The 17,761-nt window shown below is 39.6% G+C and overlaps 1 pseudogene; it reads left to right on the plus strand.

Annotated features, from left to right (window-relative positions):
* Positions 1-14,462: 14,462 nt before the first annotated feature.
* Positions 14,463-16,702, plus strand: LOC102867852 (annotated as a pseudogene).
* Positions 16,703-17,761: the final 1,059 nt, after the last annotated feature.

Genomic DNA, 17,761 nt, shown 5'->3' on the forward strand with positions numbered 1-17,761 from the left:
CCTATACTTAGTTATATTCTTCTAGGTGGTATAGCACTGGTCTGTGCATTGCTGTACAGAGGTAACTCATGGTTGCTGTGATGCTGAAGACTGTGACAGTGATGCACCAATCGTGGTAATGGGCACCCATGGTGGACAGTGTTGGCTGGAGCTTCCCGACTAAACCAAGCCTGGAAGCAGGAGCGGCATCCACTTCCGAAATGGCTTGCCTCCGGAAACTCTATGTACGAACAGTGCTTAGGCTGTTCATTCATAGGGTTGCTATGAGTCGTCTACGACTCGACGGCATTAAACAACAACAACAACAACAACATACTTAGTTATAATAAGAAAAACATTTTTGTAAGTCCAGATTACATGTATCTTCCTACAAGACTAAAATACGTTTATCTGTTTTTTAAGTTTTTACTTTCTTATGTATTCTGGTCATTGTTGTTGTTGTTGTTAGGTGCCATTGAGTCTAGTACAACTCATAGCAAACCTATGAATAGCCAACCTGAACCCCTCCTATTCTGAACCACCCTTACCATTTCTGAGACCCCAGAACCCATTTCTGATGTCACTGTGTTATTCTACCTCACTGGGGATCTTCCTTTCCTTCCCTGATCGTCCAAGCATGATGTCCCTTTCCAGGGAATAGCTTTGCCTAGCTCCACGTCCAAAGTATCATAGATGAAGCCTTCAAAGAGCACTCTGGCAGTACTTTTTCCAATTCATATCTGTTTAGTTAAGAGTGTTATTATTAACCAATTACAAAGATGCTTCAGAGCGTGTGTTTTTCTATTTACCATAAGCAGTCACATTTATTGTCAATGCTTATATAATAACCACTATATCACATTTTCTGGCTTATAAAGTAGAATATAGGTGAAGCCAGTCCTGGAGATTGTGAGGACAGGGCAGGATCTGACAAGGGCTTCATCTGTTGTACTGCTATGAGTTGAGGTGACTCAAAACCACTCAATAACAAGACCTACACTATTGTGGTTGATAGTCATGAACATTTTTTTCTTTATTTTTTTAAATATATTTAAAAAATAATTTTAATGAGCATTTACAGAGATTTTGGATTTCCATTCATTCATTGCTGCACTTCTCTCCCCGCCCAGCCCTCCCCACAACCCAGTTCACTCCTCTCTTTCAAAAGCAAAAGAAACACTCCTTCCCTGGTACACAATCCCCCCGCACCCCTCCCACCGCCCCAAGTACATTCCACTATGCAACCGTAATTGTGGACTCTTGTGATAAACATAATACCCTATCATACATCGCTTTTAAATTATTCTCTCCCTCATCTGTTTCAGTGCAATATACACAACTTATCGAGTTTTTCTCAGTCTTACCCCAACCCTGATATCAATCCCATTTTACAACAGTGGCACCATGCAATATTTGTCCTTTTTTTTTCTATAATTATATTTTATTAATTTTCATAAACATTTACAGAGATTTTGGGCTTCCACTCATTCATTGTTGCACTATTCTCTCTACCCTCCTCCCAGTTTGTTCTTGTCCAAATGCCACAGTGCTTGTCAAAGCCAGTTCTGATTAATCTTCTTTGTCAGTGTATCCTTTGCCATTCCCTATCACTCCTCCCTGAGAGAGACTTTACCCTGAGTCATAAGGAAAAGGGGGCGGCGTATTCTCTTAGCTACTTCCTGCTGAAAAGGGACGCTGTGGGTTTCAGGGTGAAGATCTTCTCTCACTACTCTAAAGGGCCCCTTTGGCAGTAGGAAACACATAGACTATTATGGAGATTGATTTGTCCTTTTGTGACTGAGATATTTCACTGATCATAATGTCCTCCAGGCTCACCCATTTTGAATAATATTGCATGAGTTCCTTGTTTTTCAATGCAGTGTAGTATTCCATTGTGTGAATATTCCACAGCTTCTCTATCCATTAGTTTGTTGATGGGCAGATATTCATGAACTTTTATCAACCACTTTTTTTGAGAATGAATTAGTAGTTAAAAGCAGGAGAGATTCTAAAAAGGTAAGTTATGAATAATGTTGTAATTCAATGTAGAAAGATTCTACAAAATAATTTTGTAGTTAGTATTCATATCCATCTGACATCAGTGTCTGATACTAGGCCTTTTCTGAATTCAGCTTGAATTCCCGGCAGTTTTTGGTTGATGTACTGTTTCAATTATTTTTGAATAATCTTCAGCAAGATAACACTTGCATGTGTTATTAATGATATTGTTTCATAATTTCTACATTCTACTGTTGTTGTTATGTGTCATCGAGTTGCTTACGACTCATAATGATCCTACGTACAACAGTTCTGAACCCTGCTCTATTTTGAGTCAGTTTGGCTTCTGAATTTAAAGGCTATCTCAGTAACAGGTTTGAGGCTTTGAATGCTAATAAGCAAAGACCAGAGAGCTGTGGGAGGATATCAAGAATATGATCCATGAAGAATGAAAAACATCATTACAAAGAGGGAGGAAGAAGAGAAGACCAAGATGGACATCAGAAGAGACCCAGAATTGTACTAGAGTGCTGACAAGCCAAAGCAAAGGGAAGAAATCAAGATGTGAAAGAATTGAAAAGAAGCTTTCAAAGGCAGCATGGGAAGACAAAGCAAAATATTATAATGAAATGTGCAAAGAGCTAGAGTCAAAAAATCAAAAGGGTTGAACTTTCTCAGCATTTCTTAAGCTGGAGAAACGGAAAAACAAAGTCAAGCCTGAAGTTGCAATACTTAATATGTTACGGGCAGGATGTTGAATGTCCCAGATAATGTCAAAAGAAGATGGAAGAAGTGCATAGAGTCATTGTACCAAAAAGGATGGGCTGACATAGAACAATTTCATGAAACAACATATGATCAAGAGACAATAATGATGAAGGAGGAAATTCAAGTATCTCTAAAGGAACTGACAAAAAACAAGGCCCCAGGAATTGACAGCATACCAATTGACATTCTGTAAATCACATCGCCTCCGTCCCCTTCTGACTGGAACAAATATGGATCTCTTCCAGTCAATTGGCCAAGTAGTTGCCTCTTACTATTTTTTTGTATTAGTGAGCATTGATGAGCATGTCCAGGACTGCATCTGTTCATTGACACGTGTCCATTGGATCCTACCAATTCCTAGGGCCTTATTTTCTTGTCAGTGCCTTCAGTGCAGCCTAAATGTCTTCCTTCAGCACTATTAGTTTCTGATTACCTGCTACTCTCTGAAATGTTTCAGGGTTCACTGATTCTTTTTGTTAGAGTCACTCTTACGTTTTCCTTCCATCTTGTTTTTATGCTTCCTGTGTCACTCCAGGGGAAAAAAAAATCAAACCAACCACTGAAGTAAACAATTGAGATTCTAGAAAAAAACAAAACAAAACAAAGCAAAAACCAGAAACAAAACAAAACAAAAGTTTATAAACTCGGGGTGGGGGGAAGGGGTAATTGTTCAAAAAGGAATGAATATTTAAAAAAAACCAAAAAGTGAACTGGGGGAGGAGATAGGGAGGGAGGGAGGGTAAAAATGTGCAACAATGAATGAATGAAAACCTAATTTCTTGTAAAGCTTTGTTAAAATCACAATTGAAACAAAAAAATTATTAAAAAGTTTGTAAGTTATACTTTATTAAGTATTGGAAAGCTGTTACATATTTGGAACAACTTGGGCAACTTTTAACTGTCCATTTTACGAAATCTAAATAAAGATCAAGTATTTCCAATCAATGTTTAACATCTGAATTGATACGTGCTGTACATATAAAATAAACACTCAGTTTTGAAGAAAAAAAATTTCCTCCGCCCACAGAATCCTTTTTGTTCTTCCATTCTTTCAGCTTGAGAAATGTTAAGTGTGTTCTTCCCTTCTGGTTTTCTAACGCCAACTCCTTACACATTTCATTGTAATATTTTATCTTTTCCAACTGCCCTTTGGAATCTTTTCAGCTTTCTTCCCTCCACATTATCTTCCCTTTGTTTTGCCTTCTTTTCATTTCAATGCAAATTTCAGGGTCTCTTCTGGAGTACATTTTGGTCTTCTGTTTCTCCCTTGTCTTTGTAATGACCTTTAGCTTTCTTCTTGGATGATATCCTTAATGTCATATTTTCTTCAGGAAGAACAAATTCTTGAGGAGAGAGGTAGAGAGTCAATTCAAGAGAAAATGTCTGTCAGTGAGATGAGCTGACACAGTGAAGAACACAGTGGGCTTGGGCACCACAAAGATCATGAGGATGGCACAGGGTAGGACAGGGTTCAGATCTGTTGGTCGTAGCATGGCTATGAGTTGTAGTCAACTAGATGGTACATGACAGCAACAAAAAATGAGAAATAGTATATGTAAGTGACTCTGTGGCACATAACAACAATAATTTTAAATTCTATTTTCCCACATAGTACACAATGATTAAAATTGAAAATAAATATTGCTAAGAATTTTGCATGGTCTTACACAGGAGTAGTTTGGTAGGGTGGTGACACCATGACTTACTTGAGTTGGATGACATCAACCTTGGTCACACTTCTGGCTGCAAGGCTTCTTTCTCATGAAGCATTCACCAGAGACAAGCAGAAACACTGGGGACAAATCTGAGAGGGGAACGGAGTTCCTGCAGCATACAAACAAACGGAATTGAGATTGTTCTCTTAGGTCACATCTACTTTGACTTTTTTTTTTTTAATGTCCAGGCTGACGTAGTCTGGAGACTAGATTACACTAAAATAGCTGTGATTGTTTTCCACATGCTTCAGGTCTTTACACTCAGTCGAGTCAGATGCATACAAATATCTTCATGGACTAGTCAAGAGCCAAGTGGCAAATCAAAATATGGTGGTAGATGTTGTGTGTGAAAGTTGAGCTTCAGTCATACTTGGACTTGAGTAGAGTTGAGTGTGAGAATTGAATCCAGGTTACAGGTATCATATCTTGGCACCTTGAGGAAAGCCTAGAATTGAGAAGGATTTTTAGAGCTATCTTCTAAGAAGACACTCATTGGGGAGATTGTGGGATTTAATTATCTGACATGCTCTTCTTAGAAAGCATGCAAATTCTTAGACCATCATTAATGGTAATAATATTGTTGACAACTATTACATCCATAATGACCCTGTTGATGACTCCCACTGCCAACTTGATTTATGTGTTTGTGTGTATAGATCTTGAGCCGGGAACCTCATAATTTTCAGCCTGTTTTCTCTTCTTTAAAAAATAAATCTTAAAAAAAAATAAGTAAATCCTACTATGTGCATTGTGAAGATTAGAAAGACGACACGTGACTTTCTTATTTACGTTGCTGTTGTTGTTATGTGCCGTCAAGTAGCTTGTGACTCATTACAACCCTACTTAGGACAGCCCTGAAACCTGCTCTATTCTGTGCCAACTTCACTGTCTCTGACACGCCTACCCTCATTGCCCCAGTTACTGAATCAATCCATCTCATCAATGGTCTTCTTCTCTTTCTCTGTCTCTCCACCCTCCCAAGCATGATATTCCTTTCCAAGGACTGGCAATATGCTCAAAGTATGTCAGATTAAGCCTCAGAATTCTTGCCTCCAAGGAGTAGCTTGGTTTCACCCTGTCTAGGACAAATCTGTTTGTTCTCCTGGAAATCCATGGTATATTCATCATTCTCCATCACCACAGCTCAAAGGCATCAATTCTCTTTCTATCATCCCTGGTCATTGTCCAGCTCTCTGACACATAGCAAGCAAACAATGCAAAGACTGTGGCCTGAATCAGGTGCACCTTGGACAGACAGACATTGTTGCTCTTCAGTACTCTGGAGAGGTCCCTAACAACCAAGTTTCCCAGTGCAATTCATCTCTTGATTTCCTGGCTGCTAGTAACAAAAGTGTTGATTGTGGAGCCAAACAAACTAAAGCTGTGAACAATCTCAAGCTCTTGACTCTATATCATAATGCTGCCAATCAGCCCAGTGGTGAGTCTCTGTTTTCTTGATGATGAGATTAATCCATATTGAAGGCTGTAGTCCTTAACCTTCTGCACCAAGTGCATGAAGTCCTCCTCAGTTTCAGGAAGCAGGGTTGTGTCAACCGCATAACACAGGTTGTTGATGAATCTTCCTCTAATCCTGATGCCACATTCCTCCTCATACATCCCAGCCTCCCAGATGATCTGTTCTGCATATAGATTGAAAAGGTACGAAGACAGGATACATCCCTGGCTTACACCCTTCCCAATTTTGACACATGCAGTGTTCCCTTGCTCTGTTCTGATGACTGTCTCCTGGTCCAAGGATAGGTTTCGCATAAGCAAAATCAAATGTTCTGGGATTCATTCTTCTCAGAGTCAGCCACAGTTTGTTGTGATGCACACAGTCAAACGCCTTTGCATAGTCAATGAAACAGAGATAGACATTCCTCTGGTACTCTTTGCTTTCAACCAAGATCCATCTAACATTAGCTATAATATCCTTAGTACCTCGGCTTCTTCTAAATCGAGCCTGCATTTATTGATGGTATTATTCACTTCTATACAAATATTCATATACATTATTTCATTTGTAAATTTTATTTTATACTATATTTTATTTTCTTGGAACTCCTTCTCTGAGCCTCCTTAACTCTCTTAACTTTTCATTACCAAACAAACCTGATTTATAGTGATCCTCTGCTGGGCTTTTATAGCTGTAAATCTTTGTGAGAGGAGACTGTCCATCATTCTCCCTCAGAGCGGCTAGTGGATTTCAACTCCTGATCTTTCAGTTAGCAGCCTGATCTGCTGGGATCATCTGGAGAAAACAATCTACTCAAGCTGGCAGAAAAACAGTCATGGTTAGGGGTACTGAAGAAACATTCTAAGCTGAGTGTTGAAAATTTACTCTGAAAGTCATACTGCAGATGAGAACCATCAAGGGAACTACTGCATCTTTGCAGAAAGCCGTCTGTCAAATTGGAAAGCTGCCATGATAAATGATGACTGGTCAATCACACCTTTACTGACTCCATCAGTAAACCACTGTAAGTTTATCTGGGTCTCCTTTTCATTTCAATCAGCTTCAGAACCATGCTATACATCGTTCATATTATTCTTGATACATTCAAAGCATGTCTAATCCAAAGGCCAATATTTTGCTAATACTCCAACAGATAAACCACATACTTTGTAACTGTCCTTAAAGCTCCTTAAAAACTCTCTATTGCAGAGTCGGAACCAACTGTTAGCTGACACCCACCCTGGGTTTGTGAGGCTGTAAATCATACAGGAGTAGACGGCCCATCTTTCTTCCTCAAAGGCACTTGTGGATTTGAACTAGAGAGGTGTAGTTTTTTGGCCTAGTAGGTCAACTCCATACAGACTACTGCAACAGAGTCCTTAAAACAAGAATGTGAAAATGCAATAACTACCAACAATCTGATAAATCACATCCAGAACTCTAGCTGTAAGGGATTCTGTGAAATGTAGGATTATTATGATTTTATTCTTTAGGACTCTTTGCTTTAATCATTCCATGCTTTGCAGTACAATTAAAAGGTATATTAGAAAAACATTATAATAGCCATTGACTGTCAATATGTCATATGCATTGAAGTAACTTGTCTCAAAGCACTGTTGTTTTTAAATCAGAAAAACAATAAAGGAGCATATTCTCTTTGTAGAAAAAAAGAACACAACCAGAATCTAGAGAGTAAAAGTTGAAGGTCCACTTTCAGATCCTGATGCCCTCAGTTACCACATCAATTTCCAGGGGAAACAAGGGACAATAGTTTATATTCTGTGTCTGTTAATTTATAAGTATATGGTATAAAGTATACATGTGTATTTAGACTTTTAAAATATGATATTATCAGTCCATCTTTACTTGGGAATATTCCATATCAGGATACAAATATCTAACCCACAGGACAGGAAACTTTCTGTAAAGGAACAGATAATAAATATTTTAGGCTTTAAGGGTTCAGAGCTGCTGTACATAGGTTCGCTAAACGTTGCAGGTGACTCAAAGGCACATAACAACAAAAACATACTATATTGGTTGTTTTTTATTTAAACCTCTAGTTTAAAGTCAACAAGACCTCGGGGAAGACCTTTGTATTTAAAAGTCAGTTGTTATTATATTTTGGAGGAACATTCTTCTAAGTGGTACAGCACTCTTCTGTCAATATGCTGTACTGAGGTAACCTGGGGTTGCTGTGATGATGAACCTTGTGCCACTGAGGTGTCAAATGCCATAATGTTTACCCATGGTGGACAGTGTTTGGTGGAGCTCCCAGTCCAAGACAGATTTGGAAGGAGGAGTGGCATCCACTTCCTAAACCATATGCTTCTGGACACTCTTAGGAACTTCAGGCCTTTTGTTCATACGGTTGCTCTGAGTGGTGTTTGACTTGATGGCAATCAACAACAACAACATGGGTCATATATAGTCTCAGCCACATATTTTCCTTTCTTTTTTAAAAAAAATATAGGAGCATTTAAAATGTTAAAAAAAATCTTCATTTGAAGGTCATATTGCTGTTATGTGCTATTGAGTCACCTCTGACTCATAGTATCTCTATGAAGATAGAGCTCTGAACCTTGTCCGATCCTGTGCCATATGCATCATCATTGACATACTTGAGGCCATTGCCATAGTCCCTGTGTCAATCCATCTCATCAATGGTCTTCCTTTCTTACCTTAATCCTCTATCTTTCAAAACATTAATGCCATGTTGTTGTTGTTGTTGTTGTTGCTGTTAGGTAGCCATCAAGTTGAGTACAACTCATAGCAACGCTATGAACAACTGACCCGAACCCTGTCCTATCCTGTGCCATGATCACAACAGAGGCCATTTAATTACTAATTAAAGGCACAGTCTGGCTTTGCCTAAAGGTCATAGTTTGTGACCCTTGACTTAACCTCATTGCTTTTAATGTTTGAATAATATCCCATGGTAAGCACCTCAGAATTATTAGCTGATTTCTTTACTGTAAATGTTTAGATTATTTACAGTATTTTTTTTTTCACCTGCACAGTGTTTTAGAGAAAGCACTTGCATATAATTTTCAGGGCAGTCTCACTAATATAACAGGTCCATGAAGTGGAATTTTTTTTGTCCAATGTTATCTTCAGGCCAAAGCTTCATACATACTTCATTTTTTTATGAGGAGGGTTTTTCCAGTTTAGTCCAACAGCAGTCATATATGAGAATACTGTTCTCTATCATCCTTGCAAGCTACTCGAGAGCACATAACAAGAAGAATCTGAAAGTTGGCAAATTAATAAGGATTACAGAAGAATTGGTGGATTTGAATTGTGATGTTGGAAAGAACACTGAACATCCCATGGACTGTCAAAAGAGCAAACAGCTTTGTCTTGGAGGAAGTGAAACCAGGCTGCTCCTGTGAATCAGGGATGGTGCTTCATCTCTTACACCTTGGGAATGTTGTCAGGAGGGGCTGGGAAAGGTGGGGAGTTAGAGAAGGGGCGGAGGGCCCTCTACAATATGGACTGACACTGTGGCTGTCACAATATGAGGACGGTGCAGGATGGGGCAAGACGGTGTCATATGTTATGTCCATGGCATATAACACCAATAACAGTAATCTACTTCTGGAACTCAGCCGTGAAAGCTCTATGCGTTACAATGGTCTGCAATCAGGGACCCAACGGGAGGATGGTAAAGCAAGCAATGGAACCACAAGCAAGGAACAGCTGGGCTTCATTGTGTGTATTTACTAATCCAAAGGGAGCTCTGGTGGCCTAGTCTGCAGGGAGTCGAGCTGCACCCAAAGGTGACACCCCTCTGGAGATTTGAATCCACCAGCAGCTCTGAGGGAGAGAGGTGGACAGTCCTCCTGTGTGATTTATAGCCTCGGAAAATGCGATGGAGGGTCAGCTAAGAAGCAGTTCCCACTTGACAGCCAGGAGTAAATTCGAGTATTGATTGATCTGTAGTGTACAATTTCCATCATACATGGGGTCACCATGCATTGGGGGCTGACTCAATGGTAGCTAACAATAGGGGCAACATTGATTTAGCACAGAGTGGAGGCCAGGAACTATTCTTCTTCTTCTTTTTTTTTGTTTTTTAGTATTAGATTTATTTAAAAAACCCAACAAAACAAAAACAGAGAAAACATTTGAAAAGCCCTCATTTGGACAGGTCCTGATCAGAAATATTTTTTATCTATGAAATGAACTTTTTTTTTAGGTCATAAATACTATATTATAATATGTTGTTGTTGTTATGTGCTGCCGAGTCACTTGCAACTTATAGTGACCCTATGTACAACAGCCCTAAACTCTGCTCTGTCCTGTGCCAATCGCACTGTCTCTGACTATTATAATATAGTATATAGTAAATACTATAATGCTGGACTTGACTAGTGAGGCTTTCCAGTCACTGGCTGAATGACAACACAGAAGCCATTTGGTTGGGCCAGGCACTATTGTAAGTGTTCTATGTCTATATGCATTGGGCACACGCAGATTGCCTTAAATGGATGTCTTCAAATCCCAGGTCCTGGGATGGAAATTCATCCAGTGGTACCAGCCACTTCATGGGTATTATATCCATTTATCCTGATCAGTACATGTATTGGTAGGTGGTTGTTTACTATAGACTTTGAATGGACCGATAGGTGACCCTCCAGCAGGTTTTCAGAGGCAGTTAATCACCCAGGGAGACACTGCTCATCTTCTCCTGCGGGATTTGAACTGTGTGCCTTCAGGTTTGCAGCACAGTCTTGCCAGCAGAGCTTCCTGATCAATGCATATGAAACACATATCAGGTGTTGGCAATTATGAAAACTCAAACTTATTGCTAATGAGTCCATTCTGACAGCGACCCGCCACTAGATTTCCAAGTTGTAAATTTTAATGGGAGGAGGCTCTGCAAGTTTATCTTGCAAAGCGTTAGGCCTTGCGGTTAGCAGTGCAGCACATTAGAGACTATGCAACTCATTTCTCTTAGATTCAGCAAATGCAGTCCTCTATGACTCAAAGCTGGCAAGGCAGAGTAGAAAACTGCCATAGGTAGCACTTCCATAGGTAACAGTGTAGACAAGGATCTTGAGGAGCTTCTCCCAATGGCCTTTATATTGTTGTTGGTATGTGCCATTGAGTCACCTACAACTCATAGTGACCCTATGGAGTCTGTCCTGTCCTGAACAAGTCTCACTGACTCCGACACACCTACCCCCATTGTCCTAGTTATTGTATCAATCCATCTCATCCGGGGTCTTCCTCTACTCCACTGTCATCAGAGTAGTTATAAATTTCACTATACATAGTATAATGCAAGTTTTATTGCCTGATGACCCCAAGAGAGGGATAGTCAGATGTAGGAAACCAGCCAAGAATTGCTTTGCTCTTTAGATAGATGAGCTATTTAGGCTTCAGAGAGCAGATGCAGAGATTTGTTCCAAAGCCCAAGACGTTAGCTCACAGGCAGAACAGGGAGTAATTTTTACTGTTCAGGACAAAATTGCAAAAGATTGTCTCCTATTAATTGTTGTTGTCATTAGGTGCCATTGAGTCAAGTACAACTCATAGCGACCCCGTGAACAGCAGATCTGAACCCTGTTGTAACCTGGGTGAGCCTCACAATCTCTGACACACTCGAGCCCATTGCTGTAGTCACTGTGTCAATCCACCTGGTAAAGAGTGCCCGGCTCCTTCACTGTCCCTTCACCTTTCCAAGAATGATGTCCATCTCCAAGGAATAGCCTCTCCCACCAACATGCCCAAAGTGTGCTGTAAGCCATTTTATTACTGTCCTTCCTTTTTAGGTGAGGACACTGAGGTTCAGGGAGTTAAGGAAACCACCAAAGGTTATTCAGGTAGCAAACGAACCAGGTTGAGGATCCAGAAATCCAAACCCAAATTCACTAACTCTGAATCAGTAACACTGATTCTCCAATGTGCTTCCAAAGCTGCAGATATCTTCCTTTTTTTAAATAAATTTTTATTTAATTGTTAGGGCAGGATTCTGTGGTACATGGTTTGAGTCAAAGCTGATTCAATGGCACCTAACAATGACATAAGTGTTGTTGTCATTATTAAAAGGCTGGGCTGGGTTCTTCTTTTCTGCTGACAGCAGACTGTAAGGTCTGGGTTCACCTCTGCCTTTCCAGGGCTCAATTTACACATTTTCCCTCTTCTTTTTTTTTTTTCACTTTAACTTTCCTGTGACCTACCTTTTCCTATCTGTGCTTCTGTCTTATTAACTTAAATCTTTTTCACTTGTTTTGCTTAAAAAACCCCCAAAACCCAAACACCAAAAAATAGCCAAAAAACCCTCTGCTGTACAAAGTTTCCCTTAGGTTGAACAGTTCTTGTACCAATATTGTCTTTATTACTTCTTTTGTTCAAGAGTTATAAGTAGCAATTTTACAGACACTTGATACTGTCTTAAACATACGAGTAGACTAAACCCAGATCGGCCATTTTCAATCCCACTGTTGCCGTCACTGGATCAGTCCTTCTCACTGAGGATCTTCCTCTTTGCTGAGTCTCTTCTCTTCCAAGCATGATGTGCTTTTTGAAGTACTGTTGTTGTTGATTGTTTTCAAGTCAAGCACGACTCACAGCAACTCTATGAACAAAAGGCCTGAAGCCCCTCTACAATTATTGACGTTTATCAAAGTTCACAAAGTTTCTGGAGGCATGTTGTTTAGGAAGCCATTCCTGCTTCCAATTCTGAGTACTAGTCTCTCCTAATAATATGCCCAAGGTAGGTGAGACAAAGTACTTCCTTGTGTCTAAGGAGAACTCAGCCTGCATGAGACAGATTTACTTGTTCTTTTGATGTCCATAGTACATTATATATTAGATATTTCCCCCTAAAACTACAATTTAACAGTATTGATTCTTCTTCAGTCGTCCTTATTTATTTTATCCACCAAGTTGAATCTGACTCTGTTATTAATTATATATCAACAGGCATGCATCTCTGAGGGAAATACGGATTCATTAGTAACTGTTGTTAGGTGCCATTGAGGACTCACAGCCACCCCTCCAGCGGATTTTTGGAGGTGGTACATTGCGTGGGAGAAGTTCCCCATTGTTCTCCTGTGGAGCAGCTAGAGAATTTGAACCTCGTGCCTGTGGGTTAACAGCACAACTCCTTACTACTCACAACTCCTTATTCTGACAAGCGTCCTAGCTGATTTTTAATTTAGACAGTTAGGTGAACACCAGAAACACCACTGAATATTTATAAATTCATAAAACGTTTGTAAGTAAACTACTATAATTTTTTTTTAAAAAAAGGAATTGAACTAACCAAAAGGTCAGTGGTCCTAACTAAACAGCTACTCTTTGGGGAAAAGATAGGACAGTCTGTTTCTGTAAAGATTTACGGCTTTGGTAACCCAAGGGGTCAGTTCTACCTTGTGTTATAGAGTTGCTATGGATTGGAATCAACATGAGGGTTTTATTTTCTCTTTGCAATGCTAAACTATTAAAATGAGAGCGTTTGACTTTCTTTGGACTAAAGAGTTGAAGAATAAATTAGGCAATCAATTTATTGCCAAAAAAAGTAACAATGATCTTGACCTTCATGAAGCACCCTTTATCTACTGGGTCCCTAACAGTCAGAATCAACTCAAGGGCAGTGAATTTGGGTTTGGTTTACCCACACTTGTTGTTGTTGTTGATCATTACAAAGGCTGAAGAAGAAGAAAAGACCAAGGTGGATGTCAGATGAGACTCCGAATATTGCATTAGAGTGCTGAGAAGCCAAAGCTAAAGGAAGAAACCAAGAAATCAAAGAGCTGAACAGAACATGTCAAAAGGCAACTTGGGACGACAAAGTGAGATAGTATAATGAAATGTGCAGAGAGTTGGAGTCAGAAAATCAAAAGGGCCAAACTTGCTCAGCGTTTCTTAAGCTGAAGGAGTTGAAAAACAAATTCAAGCCATGGGTGTCAATACTTAAGCATACTTTGGGTAGAATGTTAAATGATCCAAGAAGTATCAAAAGAAGATGGAAGGAGTACACAGAGTCACTGTATCAGAAGGAATTGGCTGACAAAGAAGAATTTCATGAAATAAATATGAGCAAGAACCTATGGTGATGAAGGAGGAAGTTCAAGTTGCTCTGAAGGAATTGGCAAAAAAACAAGGCTCCAGGAGTTGACAACATACCAATTGACATATTTTAAAAAACAGACACTGCTCTGGATGTGCTCATTAAGTTGTGCCAAGAAATCTGGAGGACAGCCAGCTGGCTGACTGACTGGAAAGATTGATATTTGTTCTCATTCCAAATAAAGGTGACCCAACAGAATGTGGAAATTATCAAACAATATCATTAATATCACATGCAAGCAAGATTCTGCTGAAAACTATCCAAAAATGTTTGGAGCAATATGTCAACAGAGAACTGCCAGATGTGCAGGCTGGATTTAGAAGAGGTCATGGTGCTAGGGATATTGTAGCTAATGTTAGATGGATCTTGGCAGAAAGCAGAGAATACCAGAAAAATATCGCAAGTGACTCTATGGCACATAACAACAACAACAACAACAAACATGCATAAGTTGGAGATTTTGAGGATGACGTAGGATAGGGGAAAGTTTTGATCTGTTGTTCATAGAGACAGTATTAGTCATAGTCACTGGATGGCACCTAGTAACAACCCCAACAGTATTGCAGCCAAAGTTCTTGGACTAGTTACCTCAGACCAGGAACAAATAGTCCTATCTATTTATCCTCATATGCCTCGCAAATATTTACATTCCCTTTATAACCAGGATGATTAGATTGTTGAAGACCTCTGTAGTCTAGAGAGTGCCATCGTATACTATTGTCTAGGTTCTGCACTGCACATAATGGTCGCCTCTCATACAGTACATCTGGTAGAATTCTAGAAATACTATCACAAATATGCAGCAGATGGCAGTAAAGAATATTGGTCTTTCAAAAATATTATGACAGCTTTTTGACGCTTGGAAGTTAAATTTCTTGAAGAGTGACAGGGTTAGGTGTAGATATAAATCTGTCTAATTTGTGTTGCAAATGCCACCTTACCCCCGGTTTCTCAGTGATTATTAACTTGGTTTGTGATGTATTTTGTCACACCAGTCAGTCTTTCCATTCATGGCTTCTGCTCTTCATCAGAGGGTGACCAATCCCTCCTAATTTGCCCAATACTGCCCTAGTGTAAGCTTTGAAAGTCTTGTCTGCAAAGAAGTCTGTCAGGCCTCCGTACTGGGATGGCTAACTATTTTCCCATCCATTTGTAATTAAGTGGTTATGTCTTTTTTTCCAAGATCTCTAACTGGGCTTTTGTCTTATTTTCATACTGTTGCCACAATAAAAATATCCCAAGTGGATGGATGGCTTTAAAGGCTTTTAAAAGAGTTTCCTGCTGTGATTCCATCCTGCACTGCTCTTCTTGGTAACAGTAGTGTTTTATTGCCACCCTTCTCTCCCACATTAAGTGTGTTCCACCACCAACCCTTGGAAGACTTGATGGATATGGACATGAGTCCCCTGTGGCCCCAGAACTACCTTTTTGGTTGTGAATTGAAAGCTGACAAAGATTATCACTTGCAGCTGTGTAATGATGACAATGAGCACCAGTTATCTTTAAGAACAGTCAGCTTAGGGGCTGGTGCAAAGGATGAATTGCACTTTAATGCATTATGAGGGCAGCCCAATGAAAGTAACACTGGCAACTTTGAAAATGTTTGTACAGTCAACTATTTCCCGTGGGGTCTTTGGAATAACACCATCTGCCGTCTTATGGTTGAAGAGTGGCTCAGGGCCTGTGCATACAAGTGGACAACACTTTGTAGCTGTGGAGGAAGATGCAGAGTCAGAGGATGAAGAGGAAGAGGAAGGAAATTCTTAAGTATATCAGGAAAGAGATCTGCCCCTGCAGGTGGTAACAAAGAAAAAAGTGCAACTTGCTACTGGTGAAGATGATGACGATGACAATGATGATGACGGTGATGACAATGATGATGATGACAATGATGATGTTGATGAAGATGATGATGATGACGACAATAATGATGACGACGACGATGAGGAGGATGACGATGTTGATAATGATGACGATAATGATGATGAAGATGATGATGATCACGATGACGACATGATGATGATGACAACTATGATGATGGTGATGACAATGAAGATGATGATGACAATGATGATGATGACCATGATGATGAAGATGATGATAATAATGATGATGATGATGGTGATGACAATGATGATGACAACAACGACGATGATGATGATGTTGACAATGATGACGATGATGATGATGATGATGTTGACAATGATGACGATGATGATGATGATGGTGATGACAATGATGATGACGCTGACGATGATGACGGTAACGACAATGATGATGACAACAATGATGATGATGATGATGATGACCATGATGATGAAGATGATGATGAGGATGAGGATGATGACGATGAGTCAGATGATGATAAGGCTGAAGAAAAAATACCAGTAAAGGAAGTCTACATAGGCTACTCCAGGCAAAAATGCACAAAAATCAAACCAGAAAAAACTCAAAGCCATCCACACTATGATTGAAAGGACAAGAATTTTTTTAAAAAAAACAGGAAAAAACTTCCAAAACTCCAAAAGGACCTGGTTCTGTAGAAGACACTAAAGCAAAAATGTAATCAAGTATAGAAAAAGGTGGTTCTTTTCCCAAAGTGGAAGCCAAATTAATCAATTACATGAAGAATTGCTTCTGGATGACAGACCAGGAGGTGAATATTCAAGATCTCTGGCAGTGGAGGAAGTCTTTTTAAGAAAATAGTTTTGTTAAAACAGTTTGTTAGTATGTTGCATCTTTCATTTCTGTAACAATTGATATCTGGCTGTCCTTTTTTATAATGCAGAGTGAGAACTTTCACTACCTTGTCTGCTAAATGCTGTCCAGGTTTCTTTGCCAAGAATGTGTTGTCTAGAATGCCTGTTTAGTTTTTAAAGATGGAACTCCACCCTTTGCTTTGGTTTTAAATATGTATGGAATGTTATTATAGGACACGGTAGTAGCAGTGGTCAGACAAATGGAAATGGTGGGGAGACAACAATATACATGTGAAGTAAACCCAGTATTAAAAAAAAAAAGAGTAGGTGTTTATTGTTTCACTGTTTTGGAGGCTGTTTTGTTGTTGTTAGGTGCCTTCAAAGTATGATGCATAGTGACCCTAAGAAAAAAAGATCTGAACAGTGTACTATTTTGCCTATTGCCATCCCCACATTTTCTGACGCTCTTAATGCACACTGCTGCAGTCACTATGTCAGTCCACTTGGTTGAGGGTTTTACTCCCCTTTGCTGTCTCTCCACCTTTCCAAACATGATGTCCTTCTTGAAGGAATAGCCACTCTTAACAACATGGCCAAAGTATGTGAGATGAAGCTTCATTGTCTTTGTCTCCAAGGAACACTCTGGCTGCACCTTCTCCAGGACATAGCTATTCTTTTGGTGGTCCATGGGATATTCACTATTCTTTTCCAACAGCCCAGTCCAAAGGCATCCATCCATTCATCTTCTGTCATCCTTATTCATTGTCTAGCTCTCAGATACCCAGCAAGTGAATGAAAAGACCATGGCACGGATCGAGTGCACCTTAGTCCTCAAACGGATATCGTGATTTCTCACCAGTTTGGAGAGATTGCCGACTGCAGACTTCCCCTGATTTTCTGATCTCAGTAGAGTGATGCTCTTCCCATTGCTGACTCTGAGAGAAGAACTTTTGTTTAGCATCTGTAGCCCCCAGTGTTTCTTGGGCTTTTTTGCTGCTTGTAGACATCTCTTCACAAGATCCTTGTCTTTGCCTTGTGATGTGTGTCTTTTTCTTTGTGTCTTCTT

The sequence above is a fragment of the Elephantulus edwardii genome, unplaced genomic scaffold (assembly GCF_000299155.1).
Source record: "Elephantulus edwardii isolate Elephantulus edwardi_28Jun2011 unplaced genomic scaffold, EleEdw1.0 scaffold00075, whole genome shotgun sequence".
NCBI lineage: Eukaryota > Metazoa > Chordata > Mammalia > Macroscelidea > Macroscelididae > Elephantulus > Elephantulus edwardii.